This window comes from Brassica napus, chromosome C1 (assembly GCF_020379485.1).
Source record: "Brassica napus cultivar Da-Ae chromosome C1, Da-Ae, whole genome shotgun sequence".
Taxonomy (NCBI): Eukaryota; Viridiplantae; Streptophyta; class Magnoliopsida; order Brassicales; family Brassicaceae; genus Brassica; species Brassica napus.
The window spans coordinates 37,301,369-37,319,176 of record NC_063444.1 but is presented as its reverse complement, the minus strand read 5'-3'; the positions used below and the strand labels follow the sequence as shown (position 1 = coordinate 37,319,176).

The window sequence follows — 17,808 nt, the reverse complement described above, 5'->3', positions numbered from 1 at the left end:
TGTTTCTGAACTAGTTTAAGAATTTGTTTACTTCATATGACTCTTGAAGTATTATGATGCATATTGGTCTTATTGTTGACTGAAAAGGCGATGGCGATGAGTGTTCGAGCTTATTTGAGAGTGTGACTAATGTGCTTAACTCTGTGTTCTGAGTTTCTGTGTGAAATGATTTGCAGGTTCAGGAATGAGTGACTCGTGCAGATAAAAGGGGGAGATTTTTGAATCGAGACTCATGAGAAGTTGAAGCCGGTTTAACGTGGTTTCGGTTCAAGACGATTGGAGATTGGGATGATCGATTTAGTAACTTGTGAGAGACGTAATCGTGATCTAAACAGTTATGGAAAAGAGGAGAAAGATATGGAAAGAAGATTTGGGGAGAATCTTCAGATTGCCAAGGATATAGAGAAATGGTGAATTGAAGAAAGAGGTACGCTTTCTGAGAGATATCAAGAGATAGATTTTTGTGAGAAAGTGAGTTGACGAGAGAACTGTAAAGATAGAGACCAGGTTATAGTTTTTGAGTTCTTTGAGTAGTTAAGGATTGATCAGTCGTGATACACGGGTGTGTGTAGTCATAGAAACCTGATTAAACAGAGTTGTTAAGTCTGTTTAAACGATTCTTAATAAGAGTATTTTTTTGAGGAATCTCGTGTGCTCATAAGTATTTTCGTCCAAGATCTAGTTTCTATCGATATCTCATCAATTACATGTTATCTCTTAAACTTTATCTATACTTAGAGTGGAAGACAATCACATAATGAATACCTCATGATCCATTGTCTTCATGAGACTTTAGGCAAAAGGTAGGACAGATGTCTTAGAAGTAGACAATGCGTTTGATATCTCTTGTAAATTAGGTGATGTATGTTAAGTTTTTTGTGATTTTTGAAAATTTTTGTTGAGTTTTGTTTAACTTGTGGTGTTGATGATGTTTGTTTTAGTAAGTAATACATTTTTTTTTTGAAATCAGTAAGACAAACTACAACTTTGACTTAGAAAAAGAAACACTCAAGTTTGGTTTTGGTTTTTGTTCTTTATTATTTCTTTGCCTAAAAAAAAGTTTGGTTTTGTACGAGCAGGTAGGACCGTATAAGTGATGTTACATGTGAATTAGTGTGGTTAACATCGTTGCTACGAGAATTATCATTTCAACAGTCTGAATCTCAAGTTGTTTTTTACAAATCTCCGTATTGTTATCAGAGATCAAATATTTAATTAGGTTGAATACATGTTTAAAGGAGTAAACTGAAAATAAAAACAGATATGAAGTAAGAATCATGACTCAACCCATGTAAGACAAGACAAAAATAGCAAGCATTGAAATCGGTTTGAAAAATTGGTATATAAGTGAAGTATTTATCTAGGTCCTTCAATTATCAAATAGAGTTTCTTTTGCGTAATCCTACAAAAAAAATTTTTTTACTTCAGTTTGCTCTAAATTTTTCCCAGGCGCCGCTTCTCCGAAGGCTCTCTGACACCGGTGGAGCCAAAGCTCGCCGACGTATGCCTCTCCAACCTCGACGTCGTCTTCTCTTAGTCCTCCTCGATTCATGTCCAAGCTGTTTGTTCACCGGCGCTCCGATGACTCTCTGTTGGTCGGAAGTTTCTTCGACCACCATGTACTTCAAAAAAAAAATCTAGCTTATCTATCTATTTATACCTGCCTATTAGGCAGTTCTGAAGAGAGCCACTGGATTCGATGGGAAGTGAAGATCATGTAAAAAAGAGTGGCTATTATGAAGTAGTTCATTAAAACACTTAATGAACCAAAAACATTAATTAGTGATCCTTTAAATACACAGACAAGTAAACTCCAAAGGTGTCACAGATCAATCAATTGGTCAGAAGAAAATCTAACAAAAATAAAACATAAAGCTCAAACTCTTAATCATAGCTTTAAATACCCGACACAATGAGTTAACCAAGATTGACCAAAAACACACAAGAATCGAATCAGTGCACATAGATTCTCAGTGTAAATTTATGGCGGGAAGATAAGAGAGATTTATATCGCTGCTGACACTACCAGAAAAGCCTCGTTCGCGGAAGAACTCTTATGGGCTAGGGAAGAAAGCATTTCTCAGAGTACTGTCCCATTGGACAATCACATTCAGCGACAATTCTATACACTTTGATAAATATATTTAGAGAAAAAACAAGATTCGATCACAACCACAAGAGAAGATAAACTAACTGATCACAGTTAGGGATGTCAAATGAGTTGTCCATGTCCAAATGGACAAAGCAATTTATTGGATATTATTATTTTGAAGTCCAAATTATACTCTGTCCAAATTGTCCAAACCAAATTGGACCATTCCAAATGGGCCTTCCGAGAAGCCCAATTAAAAAATCAGTGTTTACATACAAAAATTCATTTTTAACGTAACTTCATTATATTTATAGAATTAAAAAGCATACATTTTTAATAGTCATTTCAGTCTTCCTTTTTCTTCATCTTCTCGGCTTCTTCTATTATCACCATTAGAAACAAGCCTAAAACGTCAATATCCAGAACTAAAAGACTGAATATATATGTAGATCCTAAAATCTACACTATGTATTTTGTAGTGTTTGAATGAAAACGAATTGGGAAGAAATAACGTGGGCGCAAACTCCTCGAAACAACATCGATGTAATCAGGTTCGAGTCGACAAAAATGGACTATATTCGCATGCTGAACAGCATAGAGATATCGGGGGAGAGAGGGATCGTGACTGAACTCATAATCGAGCTGCCTATGTACCCATTGCGGGATCAAGTCTAACGTAGTTCAAAGATAATTGTCTCTAAAGAGACGCCGGGTTTATCAATCTTGAAGGAGACATCGGTCTTGAGCGAGACATCGATCTTCGTCGGTCTTTGAGCGAGACATTGATCTTCGTCGATCTCGGATAAGACGTAGGGTTGGGTTGTACTCTTCTTCATGGACACCTTTACTTCGGGAAGTATGTCATTCTGGTTTCATCCTCGAGCTTACACGGGTTCCTTCGTTCGTGATCATAAATAACATATGATCCCGTCCTTTGTATTAACAAATACGGAGACGTCTTTGTTTACTTTTTTTGTCTTCTAGTAGAAGAGTCCCGATGATTGGAGAGTGTATAACCAAAGCGTAATGACTTAATCAAAATGGTGATCGATTGTGATGATCATCTTTTATCTATAAGTGGTGGTGGAATAATGGGATCTGGAGCTCGTGAGGTGGCCTCTTGTCTTTTTATAGGACTCTTTTTACGTTGTTTGGTTGTTACAAGTGCTTCCTTCTTCTCAGCTTTGACTTCTTTTTGAATTAATAAGAGGCCGAGATATTAGGAAACTAATAACCAATTCTTTTGACTTGATCTTTGTGAAAGATTAATATAATAATGGCGGGAAAGACTTGGTGACAAATCATGGTCCAACAATATACAGTACAATAAACAAGCAAACCCATCAGATTATAACAAGCTAAAACCATCAACAGAAACAACACATAGTTACTATCATCTTTAAACTTTACTAGAACTCATCAAACTCAAAGCAATATCACTAAAGATACCAAAGAGATTTCAAACTGATTCAAACCCGAGACTCGGGCCGAGAGAGCTAAGACATAAACAAGCTAAGAAAGAAACGAGCCATGAACCAGAAACTCATCTCGCAAACAAACCCATCTAAAGTTTACTAGAAACTAGAACAACAAACCCATCAGAAATGAGAATCATCAGCTTACAAACATCAAATGAAGACACAGAGAATCAAGCTTACAAACAAACGAGAATCAATCATTAACCATTAACCCATCGAAGAACCCTAAGCTAAAAAATGTTAAGAAACGAAACAGAACAACGAACGGAGTAAAACCCATCAACGAAATAGAACAATGAACAAAATCGAAGAACCCTAAACGCAAGCCAAAGATACAGAGAATCAAAGACAAGTGTACATGCAAACACTTTTCAGAAGTTGATGGATCGAGAGAGACGGATCGAGAGTCGAGAGACGCGGATCGAGAGTCGAGAGAGGTGGATCAAGAGTCGAGAGAGGTGGATCGTCGCCGAGTTCGCTGAGTTGAGAGAGACAGCTTGAGAGAGAATCGAGAGAGACGGTTTGAGAGAGAGAATCGCGACTCCGATTTTTTCCCCAAATGAAAACCCTAGTTTTTTAGATCATTGGGCCGTACATGTCCAAATGGGTTAATCCCCTCGGATTTGGGATTTATTGGACTTCGACCCAATTGGACAGCTTTATTTGTGGGTCTAATTTGGTTAGTACAAATGGGTTTGGACATGGTTCACCCATGGACATGAGACTCATTTGACATCTCTACTCACAGCTAACTTCTCTTAAGCTTCCACCACTAATTAATTCCCATAGTCCAACCATGGAGACATGTCTTCTATTAGAGACTGCACACTAGTTCTAATTAACTGCTTATCAAGCTTGAGCATTTTGTCAATAAACATATGCTCAATTAAAGATGACAAACATTATACACTGAAAATGAAACAATAAAAAGGTAAACAAACAAACAAACTTATTTATACTATTAAGCATAAATTATTAACCGGGACTTTGTCTCTAGCAGATAAACATTCTAAGTAAGCATATCCAAAAAGCTTTTGTCCAATCTACCATCTACTAATATATCCATAACTATCTTTATGGTGGAAGCATCTGCAGCAAAGCCACACCTCTTCATTTCTTCTATAAGTGTAGCTGATTTGGCTGAGTCACCATATCTGAGATGAGCTCGGATTAATGAGTTGTATGTACAATCATTTGGTGCATTTCCACCATTCGGTCTATTTATATCTACTGATTCAGACAGATAACCCTTGAGACAAAGTCCATTGACAAGAGTGTTGAGGGTGATGAGATCTGGTACATGTTCACTTAGGACCATCACAACAAGAAAACAACGGTATTCTGACGTACATTCCGACGGAAAATGAAATCCTCGGAATATCCCGAGGAATTTCCGAGGATATTCCGAGGAAACACAAAATTTGGTTTCCTCGGAATATACCGACGGAATTCCGAGGAAATATTAATCCGTTCGGAATATTCTTATGGAATACCGAGGAAAAACGTATTCCTCTGAAAAAACTGATGAATTCCGAGGATATATTATAGCCGTTAGGGAGCCGTTGGGGGATTTTAAAAATTCCAAGGAAATTCCGACGAACTAGCCGTTTCCGTCGGAATTCCGTCGGAATTTCCTCGGTCTGTCGGCAGGATTTCAACTATAAATACAAGCACCCCTCTTCCTCTTCATTCACTCCATATCTTCATCCTCCCTCTTACTCTATTTACACGCGAATTTGATTCATAAAAAAACATGTCTTCTTCAAATTATTTTCGTTCTTGGATCGATCGACCTCATTTTGATCCGAACACGAGATTGCTTACGGAAGAATACCAACGAGGTATAACCGAATTCATGGGGTTAGTTCACCGACAACCGGAAGCAAAAACAGGTATGTTAAGATGTCCTTTCTCTAATTGTAAAAATATAAAGGTTATTAAAGAGTGGGATGTTTGGACTCATCTATATTTGAGTGGGTTTACACGAAGTTACAAAATTTGGTATCATCATGGGGAAACTGATTATGAACATGGTAGTACTAGCGAACCTCAGCCAGCGGTTAGATTAGAAGAACCAATTAGAACAGATGTAGATTATGGTGTATGTACTGAGGAGATGGTAAATGATCATTTTAGAGGGGAAGATTTACCCAATGCACAAGCTAAGAGATTTTATGATATGTTGGATGCTGGAAAGCAACCATTGTACGAAGGTTGCAGAGATGGTCATTCAGCTTTATCATCTGCTACAAGATTGATGGGCATTAAAACAGATTATAATTTGGCTGAAGACTGTGTGGGTGCGATTGCTGATTTTGTAAAAGGTATTCTACCCGAGGATAATGTAGCTCCTGGTTCATACTACGAGGTTCAGAAACTCGTAGCTGGTCTTGGTTTATCGTATCAGGTAATAGATATATGCAGCGACAACTGCATGATTTATTGGAGGGCGGATGAACAGCGGGTTACATGCAAATTTTGTAGAAAGCCTAGTTATAAAGATACGAGTGAAAGAGTTCCAGTGCCATATAAAAGGATGTGGTATTTGCCTTTGCGGAAAGGTTGCAGAGGTTGTATCTGTCTGAACGCACAGCGCAACCAATGAGATGGCATGCGGAGCACTCAACAGATGGTGAGATCAGACATCCTTCAGATGCAAAAGCGTGGAAGCATTTTCAATCAAAGTATCCCGAGTTTGCTTATGAGAGAAGAAATGTCTACCTTGGATTATGTACTGATGGTTTCAGCCCGTTTGGCAAGAGTGGAAGACAGTATTCTCTATGGCCAGTCATTCTTACACCATACAACCTACCCCCAAACTTGTGCTTGCGGCGAGAGTTTTTGTTTCTCTCGATTCTCGTTCCCGGACCAGAGCATCCTAAGAGATCACTTGATTTGTTTCTTTAGCCACTAATATATAAGTTGCAACAACTATGGGCTCAAGGTGCTGAAACATACGATGTTTCGTGTAAAGAAAACTTTCAAATGCGGGCAGTACTAATGTGGACAATAAGTGATTTTCCAGCATATGGTATGTTATCTGGATGGACAACGCATGGAAGGCTATCATGTCCATATTTTCAAGATAACACTGATGCTTTCCAACTAAAACACGGAAGAAAAACGTGTTGGTTTGACTGTCACAGGAGATTCCTACCACCTGATCATCCATATCGTAGGAGTAGGAATTTGTTTACGAAGAACAAGAGGGTGTTTGACAGTCCACCTCCGAAAATTTGTGGGAAAGATTTGAAGACACAACTAAGAGATTTTGGTGCAGAAAAGACGCCAAACGACGGTGGACATGAGCGTTTTCCGGTAGATGCTGTTGGAGACCTACATAACTGGCACAAAAAAGTATTTTCTGGGATCTGCCATACTGGGAGGATCATAGGATCATCTGCTAAGGCATAATTTAGATGTCATGCATATTGAGAAGAACTTTTTTGACAATCTCATGAACACGATCCTTAATATTCAAGGTAAAACAAAGGATAATTTGAAGTCAAGACTGGATTTAGTCAATATATGTGCTCGTTCAGAACTTCATGTTGATGAGAATGGTAGGGCTCCTTTTCCCATATACTGACTTGATGCAGAGGGAAAAGATGCGTTCTTTGATTGGATTTCAAACGATGTGGAATTTCCAGACGGTTACGCATCTAATTTGCGTAACTGTATCGACAGAAAGGAAGGAAAGTTTACTGGGTTGAAAAGCCACGATTGCCATGTAATGATGCAGCGCCTCCTTCCGTTTGCCTTCAAGGAACTATTACCACGAAACGTTCATGAAGCAATTGCAGGGATAAGTGGTTTCTTCTGCGATTTATGCACGAGATCAGTGACTCTTGAATGTATTGAAAATTTTAAGACTAACATAGCCGTGATTCAGTGCAACCTTGAAAAGATATTTCCTCCCTCATTTTTTGATGTTATAGAGCATCTTGTTATTCACCTGGCAAGAGAATTGGAACTTGGTGGTCATGTGCTGTATAGATGGATGTATCTGTATGAGCGGTATATGTTCCATTTGAAGAAGATGGTGAAAAATTTAAGTAGGGTGGAAGGTTCTATAGTCGCACAGATGATCAATGAAGAAACTTCAAACTTTGCCGAGTACTACTTTCCAGCAGAAGTTCAGACCAAAAACAGAAGACCTGCTCGGCATGATGATAGAGGCGAACGGGCAACATATCATGTTACGGTTCCAGACATTTTCACAGACGTTGGACGACTTAGCGGAAAACCAAAGGACCGTCGACTTACTGAGCAGGAGCGCAGTAATTTGCAAACATATTTGCTCACCAACTGCGAAGATGTTCTTCAATATGAGAGGTAAATAAATTAGCTTACAAATTTTTATTTTAACAAGTTGAAATTTAAATCTTAATTAATTACATTATTGTCATCATATGTAAAGGATTTTCATGGCAGAAAAGAGGTTCGAATATAGATACGCCACAGAGGACGAACTAGAAGAAATGAAGCAGAGAGAATTTTCTGGATGGATGTTTACTTATGTGAGTGCTTTAAACAAATTAAAATATCATTTATCACATATTTATACTAATTCACATTTATTGATATAACATATATATGTGCTATTAATATAGGTGTCCGCTGGTTTGGCCAGAGGTTAAACATTTGACGATTGGATACGCGAGATGGTCGTTGGACCAAAATTTGTTGTGAAGTCATATCTGAAATTTTGTACTCGAGGATATGCATTCACAACTCAGAAGAGGAGACGTTCGAGTACGACTTATGATGCTGGCGTTTGTTCTGCATCAGGAGATGATGTATACTACAGACGCATACATGAGATTTTGGAAATCAAGTATTTGGGCATGGTTGGATTGCGTTGTACTGTTTTCTATTGTGATTGGCACGACAACACTCTAGATCGAGGTGTGAGAACAGATGCATTTGGTGTTACATCAGTAAATTCGAGGCGAAAGCTGCAATATTATGATCCTTTCATTCTTGCTTCTCAGGCCGATTAGGTAATTAAATGTTAATTATTTAGAATGATTCATCATCATGTGTATTAATTTATAATTTTACTAATAATTTTTTAAATGTTACAGGTTTGTTATATCAAGTACCCCCGGGTAAGGAACAGAGATGGTCCATGGGTTACTGTTACAAGATTCAACCCGAGAGGCCGAGTTCAGGGAAGTTCTGAGCTGGAAGACCCACTACAACGAAGCACATCCGGCAACTTAAGTGCACCAAAAGATTTAGCTGGAGTTGGCCTTGTAGTCGATTTAACCGACTTCGGAGAGAAAGCCGTCGTTCACGTAGAGGATGAACCAGTGATTGGAGAGTTTCACCAAGATCCAGATTCAGATTCATCTGGTGATGATGACTCGGAAACAGACTAGCATCGACTTTTTTTTTTATTGGAATATTCCGACGGAATTCCGAGGAAGATAAGGGTTTCCTCGGAATTCCCTCGGAATATTCCGAGGAAGTATGGTTTTTAAACCGAAAACAACGTTTTGCGGTTTGAATAACACTTATATAACCCTTATTAAGTGTCTTAGACTGATTATGAAGTCAAAAATTTGTTCCTTACCCTATAATAAACACTTTTCCGATTGTATGAACGAAATCCACACAACATAAGAGAAACACTTATACACTTTAATGAACGGTAAAGGGAATACTTACAATTCGTTTTGAAATTTTGTTATTTCATGGTTTATGATCATCTATACAAAGAATCCTCAATGGTATGCATTACAATTGTATAAGAAATGAAATACGGCAAAAAAAAATCGATGTTTTGAAACCCCAAACACTAGTTCCTCGGTATTTCCTCGGAATATTCCGACGGATATTTAAGTATCCGTCGGAATTTCCTCGGAATATTTTCATTTAACCAGGCAAATATTTCGCGAAAATTAAAATCGGAATTCCGAAGAAATTCCGACGGAAACTATCCGTCGGACCCTAGGTTTTATAACCACGAGCCGCTTCTTCTTCCCCATTTCTCTCTTCTTCCTCTGCGTGGCTCCTCTCCGGCGATCTCCCCCTTCTCTCCGATGATATCTCCGGCGATCTCCCCCTTCTCTTGCACAAATCATGTAAGGACCCTATCCCACTCTCTTAGGTTCTATTTATTAGGTTTTTGTGTAGATTTGATAGATTTTTGTTAGGGTGATTGGTTAGGATTGTGATTTGGTTGTATAATAGGTTTAGAATTGTGATTTGGTTGAATAATTTGTTTTGTTGAATTGATTTAAATTTTTTTTTTTTTTTTGTATTTATAAAATGGATTTTTGTATATAAATTCGATTTTTGTATATAAATTCGATTTTTTGGATTTTACAAAACATTTTTAATATCTATAAAACTTTTTTTTGTGATTAAAAACTATTATTTGGGATTTTTTTTTAAAAAAATATATATATATATATTATATAAATTTCTATATTTATTAAACATTTTAAATATTATTAAAACTATTTTTTGTAATTATTAAACTATTTTTTATTTATTAAAACTATTTTCTCTTTATTAGAACTATTTTTTTAACATTTTTAATATCTATAAAACTTTTTTTGTGATTAAAACGTATAATTTGGGATTTTTTTAAAATATATATTTATATTATATAAATTTCTATATTTATTAAACATTTTTAATATTATTAAAACTATTTTTGTAATTATTAAACTATTTTTTATTTAATAAAACTATTTTTTGTTTATTAGAACTATTTTTATATATTTATTAAACATTTTTAATATCTATAAAACTTGTTTTGTGATTAAAAAATATTATTTGAGAATTTTTTTTTTTTTTTAAAGTTAATTTCGTGGTCGTGGTGGTACGGGGAGCCAGTCTCGGGATTCCAGCCATTTTCAGGATTCCCCTTCGCCCCACAGCTCCTACCATACATCTCCCTCTGCTGCACCCGCTCCTGCTCCTCTCGCGTCCGCTGCTGCACCCGCTCCTGCTCCTCCGGGTCCTCCGGGAGTGATGAGTGTTGCGGAGTTGGTTCGACAGCCCGGTCGTGACCATCTTCCCTATCTCACTCCGTATCCACATGGACGGGGTCAAACATGGTAATTAAACATATTTTTTTTTTCATTAAAATTTGATTCATTATTAACCGTTTGTTCTTTTTATTAGGTTCAATCGATCCGGGAATGGGATCAGCGCATGGATCAACCGTATGATGTACTCGGCCCTCGACAAGGGACATTCGACTTTCACTGACTTCCCTACCGATAAACAGCATCTGTGGTTTCGTCAGTTTGCGGTAAGTATTCTAATTTTTTACTTATATTTTTAATCTTTAATATAAATTTTCTACTAATTGTGTTTTTTTTTTCAGCAAGAATTCAACTGGAATTCCGATGAGACGCTCTTTATCTATCACCACTTCGTCCATAAAGTTATGGACAACTATGAGAAGCAGATCCGCGAGTAGAAGAAGAAGTGGAAAAACAACAAGGTTTGTTTTTAATTTATTAAACAATTTTTTAATTTATTAAACAATTTTTTTAATTTATTAGACTAATTTTTAATTTATTAAATTATTTTCTTTTTTTTTATTAAAAGGTCCAAAGTCGATAAACAACACGATCTGGACGGAGTTGTGTGCGCATTGGGATAAGGAAGAGACGAAAGAAACTTCTTCCACCAACTCCACCAACCGCAGGAGCGACCGTAAAGGGAATGGCGTCTTCAAGCATAACTTGGGTGCTCAATCTATTGCCTCTCTGGGAGATCGCATGGTAAGTTCAGTCGCTTTTTCTTCAATTATTTAAGTTTTGAAATTTTACTTTTTGTGCATTTCTTCTAATTTCTAATGTTTCATTAATTTATATTTTTTTCAAGGCGGAAGAAAATGATGGCGAGCCGGTTGATGATCTCGCCCTAATGAAGAGGGCGTATACCAACAAGAAGACCGGCCAGATTGATGACGGTCTTGTGAGGGAAGTGGTCACCCTGGTCCAAACTCAGGTGCAAGACGAAGTGTCTCAGCTTCAAACCGAGGATGACGCTTTGACGGCTTCGACCAACTTGTCCCGGTTTCGAATCAACGAAATCGTTGAATCCGTAAGTTCTTTTTTTTTAAAGTTCAATTCATTTATTTCTTGATTTAAAATTTGGCTATTTTCTATTTCAGTCGGTTCCAAAGAAGAATGGACGTTTGGTCGGTTTGGGTCGTCGCACCCGGTCGGTTCCTCCTTCTTCTGCACCACCGCCCTTTGTTGATCCAGAAGTACTTACGGCTCAGTTGAAGGACAAAGATGATTGCATATCTTTGTTGGAGTCCCAGATGACGGCTCAACAGGCGGGCTATGAGGCACAGAGGAGGTTGAACCAGCAAATGATGGAGATGATGCAGAGGATGTACCCGAACGAGGTGTTCCCGGATGAGCCAGACCCGTAGTTTTTTTTTTCAAAATCTCGGAATGTTTTATTTTTATTTGTACAACTTTGAATATTAACTAATATGATTTCAATTTCAATTTTAATTTTAAATTTTCGAATTTAAATTTCAAAATTTTTATTTTTTAAAAAAAATTAATTTTTTTTAAATTCCGAGGAAATGAACCCTCGGAATATACCGAGGGACATGTTCCTCGGAATATACCGAGGGACACATTCCTCGGAATATACCGAGGGACTTGTTCCTCGGAAATTTCCGAGGGTTCATTTCCTCGGAAATTCCCGATGAAAGTTCTGAGGAACATTTCGTCGGAACTTCCGAGGTAAATTCCGAGGAAGTTCTCCCTCGGTATATTCCGAGGAGCTTTCCGACGAACTGGTGGTCCTCGGAGTTTCCTCGGAAATTTGTTTCCTTGGAATTTCGTCGGAAAATTCCGAGGGATTTCCGAGGAAAACTGAATTTCCGAGGAGTTATTTCCGAAGACTTGTTTCGTCGGTATGTCGTCGGAATAACGTTATTCCGACGACATACCGACGATTTTTTTCCTCAGTATGTCGCTGTTTTCTTGTAGTGCATACAATCAACTAACTCCACAGCTTCAAAGACTCTACCCTCGAGACATAATCCATTGAGGAGTGTGTTAAATGTGACTGTGTCGGGCTCATATCCAAGCTTCAAACATTTTCCGAGGGCCGGCTTAGCTATAGGGGCGAGGAGGGCGTGGGCCCAAGGTCCAAATTTTTTTTTGCATAATTAGTGTTAAAATGACCTGATTTTAAAAAAAAAATAAGAAAAGAGGTCCAAAATTTTTAATTTATCTATAAAGTATATGTTATTTTTTTTTTGAAAAATTATTTTGCCCAAGAACCCATAATTTAGTTAAGCCGGCCCTGCATCTTCTCCATAGCAGAAAATGCAAAACCTAGTTACCGGAGCCGGCAGAAGCAATTGATTGTAATGTTGAGAGTGTAGAGATCATACGCAATCCCTTCAAGTTCCATTTGCTTGCCGAGATGTAACACGAGATCGTGCTGTTTTGTTTTGGCAACTAAACCAAACAAAAATCTATGACCGTAGGAAGAGGACGAGACCGAATCATAGACTGAAAGAGAGAAACAGCATCATCCTTCTTGATATCAACGAGCCCACTTCTCAACTTTTCTATATAAGAGAGATTTCTATCGCTGCTGTGGAATAAAGAAGTTGTAAGGGTACCTGTCTCCAAGATACGAGGCCGAACAAATCTCAAAGCTTTGTCACTCCGAATCATCAACATCGTCTCTCAAACTGAATCGTGCCTTTTCCCAGCTCAACCTCACACTGTCTTTATGTCTGTAAACAAAACAAACCCTCCAAAGAACCAAAGACGCGAGGTTATAGGTAGTGCTGGGCATTCGGGTTTTCGATTCAGGTTGGTTCGGCTTATTCGGTTTTCGGGTTATTCGGGTTGAGATGTTTAGGAACCAAGCATTTTTCGGATCGGTTGGGTTCGGATAATGTTGCGTTCGGGTCGGGTTTCTATTTTCTTATAAAACCCGAAATGGAACCGTATTACAAATAATTCGGGTTTGGTTCGGGTTTAAAGCCCAAAAAACAGAAAAAACCCCGAAAACCCGAGCTAAACCCGGAAAAAACCAAAAATATATCCGGGTAGTTCGGATTTTTTAGATATTTTTTATTTATAAATTATATTATATATATATATATATATATATATTAAAATTAAAAAAAATAAAAAAAAATCAATATATTCAAAATATTCGGGTACCCGTTCGGTTCTCGGTTCGATCCCGGTTCGGTTTCGGTTTTTTTGGATTTAGAAATATAGGAACCGTTCGGGTTTTTATAATTTTTGGTCCAGTTTCAGTCCCGGTTTTTTCGGTTAGGTTCCGGTTCGGTTTTCGGGTTTCGGATAATATGCCCAATTATAGGGACACAAACAAAAGCGCAACTTAAACCGATTCAATTTCATTGAACTGGTCTGAATCCAACCGAAATATACGATAAATTATGTGGGATGTATATATAATACAAGATTTTAACCGATATAACTGTGTTCGATTTTATACGTCTATATTTCATTATTTTATTACACAACTAAATCAAACCTGACTTGATTTGGTAAAAACACCGGTTTAAGTTTGGCTTTTTGTTGGACCTATTTTTATTAATAAACTGTGGCAGTGATTGCCGGAAGAGAAAGTCCACTCAGACGAGGAAAGAAATAAAAAAGGAAACATGAAATTTGAAGCCAGTTACAAAAAAAACAAAAAAAAGGAACAATCTTTATCCAAAATTCAAGTTGAGCTAACTAGATGACAGATATGCTCATAGTATCAGAATCCATTCAAAACGCTTGGCCTCCGAGTAGCTTTTTGCGGCCGCGTTTGCGGTTACTCGGCAGCGTTTTTGAACACCGGAATCAACCATTGACCAAATTGAACTTGACCTTTGGAAAAACTTATAATCTCAGATCAAAATCTCTAATGGCCAATCTCCATATGATGACCATCTATGACAATGCGAGGTCGACACAAAGTGAAGTAAATACATAAGACTATTTGCAACTTGCCAGTGAAAGATAACAGATATAGATTTAGGTCATGTTTGGTTTTAATAAACCAGCATCTGAATATAACATCTAAATATTGCATTCAGATGTTGTTCGTTTTTATAGTTAGCATCAAGACGCAACACTTATCATAAATGAAAAGTTGTTCGTTTTGTGATTTATAATATCATTTGAATACTAGTAGTTCAAATATTAAAAACATAGTTTTTCTTCTAAATAATAAACCCATTACAATATTCAAATAAATATATCTAAATTTAATTTACATTTTTTTTGGCAGAAAACACACAATTTTGTAGGTTTTGACGGGAAACTTAATTTTGCGATTTTGGCGGAAAATAAACAATTTGCGGTTTTGGCAAAAAATATAATTTTACAGTTTTGATGAAAAGACAGAATTTTACGGTTTTGGCGGGAAACCGCAACTTTACGGTTTGGGCAAAAAAACACAATTTTACTATTTTGGTCAGAAAACGCGTTTGGTTTTGGCGGAAAATTAAGATTTTCCAGTTTTGACGGAAAATTGTGATTTTATGTTTTTGGCGGCAAAATGTATTTAATGTTTTAACGAGGAACTATGATTTTACGTTTTAATGAAAGTTGTGTTACAAAAAAAAAAATTTGGAATGCGTTTTGTGTTCTTTCTCTCTATAACTAAAATCGGAAGTCTTTTACACTAGAAACTCTATAAATTAATATTCGATAAATTAATAAATATGGTAGATTAATAGTTTCTTCGGTTCCGAATTGGACCAGTTTAAAATATGAAACAAATAGATAAGATAATATTTAAAAAAAAATCCAATGTAAATATATGGTCTCGTTAAAATCATAAATTAATAATTTATATACATATATATATATATATATAGTTTATTACAAAAATGTATTGTTCATTTTATATTCACAATAGAATTTATCTCTCATTTTCTTAATATTTCAATATATTTTGATAATATTTAGTAAAGTTATATCTAACACAATACTTAAATGCTATAAAACATATTTCATATACACAAAATAATATAATAAAATAATATAAAATTTTAATTTTCTAAACTTTATGTGATATATATACGGTGAATATATAAAAGAAAAGTTTTAAAAATTAATAAATTTATAAATTAATAAAATATCACAGTCCAACATTATTAATTTATTGAGTTTTTACTGTATATTGTAAACATTTGCTTTGACCTAATGAATTTTGAGAAAGATGAGTTTCCCTTAGCCTGAGAATTTGAATCATAGCTCGTGGGTCTGTTGCGGAGCGGGTGTGGATCAAGAGATTTGGAAAAATCGAATCGTGGGTGCGGGTGCCGATTAAGTCTATTTTATGCGGAGGGGTGGATTTTGAATCGCAGATAACCCCAACCCGCAAATTTTTTAAAAAAAAATCTTTTGAAAAATACAAATTTTTTTTTAAAATAATTAAAATTTTATTTAGAAATATATTTTTTAAAAAATAATTTTATTAAAAAATATATTCGTGGGTTACCCGCGAAAAAATAACTGGGCGGATGTATGTATTAATTTATTTTTTTGTGGGTCCAGCTTGTCAGAAATTTTTAAGTAAAAAAAGAAAAGAGTCTACCCGCGAACCTAGGCAGGCAGGGTAGTTTCCCTTACCAGATATAGCGGTTATAAACCGTGAATAGGATTTGTAATTCGTTGTACATTCTTTAATTGCATATTGGTTTTGAGTTTAGAGGGAGGTTGAAACCTCACAACCATCATCACCATCGAACTTGTTTTGTGATAACTAATTTGTCGGCCAATTGCATTTTCTTTTTGTATTCTTTTGTCACATCTACAGTTATGAAACACATATACATTGAATGTCAAGTGGTCGAAAATAAAAATTTGTAGACATTACGCACATGTGAAGTCACAAAAGGCTTTATTTTGTGTTTCAGCACCTCCACTGGAGGCTCTTAGAGGAGGTTCTAAAAAAAGGATAAAACAAGAGGAACTGCTGCCTAACGTATGGTTTTTAAAATTGATAAGAACCCGATACGTGCCCTCTTGGTATTGCTATTGGTCGTCTCTCTTCGTCGATGCTTTTTGTTTTCTTTCTCAAAAATTTTGTCGTCGTTTCTCGTTGTTGCTGATCTTCATGAAGTGGTCGATTCAAGATTCTCGGCTCAAGGTGCCCGGGTTAGGGTCGTGCGTGACGGATCGACGAATCTGAGTTTTCAACATCGAGCGTTTTGCAACTCTCGTACAGCCATGACTGATTTCTGCTGATTTGCATCTTTGGTCCTTGAGGTTTTAATAACTTACGGTTTGACCCCAAAAACTTATGTTTGGTGCAGAAAAGTCTTCAAAATCGTCCTAAAACTTCTAATTGAGTTTTCCAACCCCCTGTTTATGAAATATGTACAAATGCAACATCTAATGACACCTAAATGCAACTTCTAAACATTAAAATTGATCAAAATTAATAGCTAAAAACATGTAAAAACACTAGACATCAGTTGCTCTCTTCTTCCAAAATCGTCTATGAAATCAAGGTGAAGATTCAAATTCTTTGAGTCCGTGATAAGACAATACATTATGTTTTTTTTTTCTAACGCATGCAATACATTATGAAATCCAATAATTTATAAGTTTTGTAAAATTTAAATTTTAATAATTTAACTTTTAAAAAAAAAAAATTAAGAACCTCTAAGAATTTCTACCATTGGACTATGAAAAATTTAATTACATTAGCAGGGGTTCTAAACTTCACAAACTACAAAACTAATCATTAGAACCCATCATGGATTTTAACGCGAGATTGTCTTACTTAAAGAGAATAAATTTCTTGGTCAAATATTTGAACAAACTACACATCAAGAACGGTAACATCGTTACAATGAATTTTATAAAAGACTAGCAGAATTTCTGAAGTTTATGAATTTAACATGATTATGATTGTACCAACCAAGGTTTTGTATGTACATCCGAGAGTCTAATACTTTGAAACTTAAATAGGCCAAGATTTTATTCACCATTCTCAAACATGAGACAGTGATAGTTCCGTTAATAGGTCGTTCAGGTGTTTAAGTGATTCTAACACAATTAAATTTTCAATTAATATATCAGACACTCAGAGACGTGTGATTAGGCGAATTATGTATCTAAACTGTAACATAAAAATTATTAGCAAATAGTAACACCTTAACTATCGATTTGATTAGCTAGTTAGATGTGTGATTAGCGTCTAATACATTTTATGTGATCTGAAATAGTAATTATTGCCAGAGAACACATG

At 36.1% G+C, this 17,808-nt stretch overlaps 1 long non-coding RNA gene across 1 annotated transcript; it reads right to left on the bottom strand.

The window, feature by feature from the left end:
- Nucleotides 1–1,323: 1,323 nt before the first annotated feature.
- Nucleotides 1,324–5,265, bottom strand: LOC125580201. The gene is made up of 2 exons (XR_007317941.1): nt 2,027–5,265; nt 1,324–1,622 (listed from the first exon to the last, which is right to left on the bottom strand). It is a non-coding gene; the product is annotated as an uncharacterized LOC125580201 (long non-coding RNA).
- Between the last annotated feature and the right edge of the window lie 12,543 nt (nt 5,266–17,808).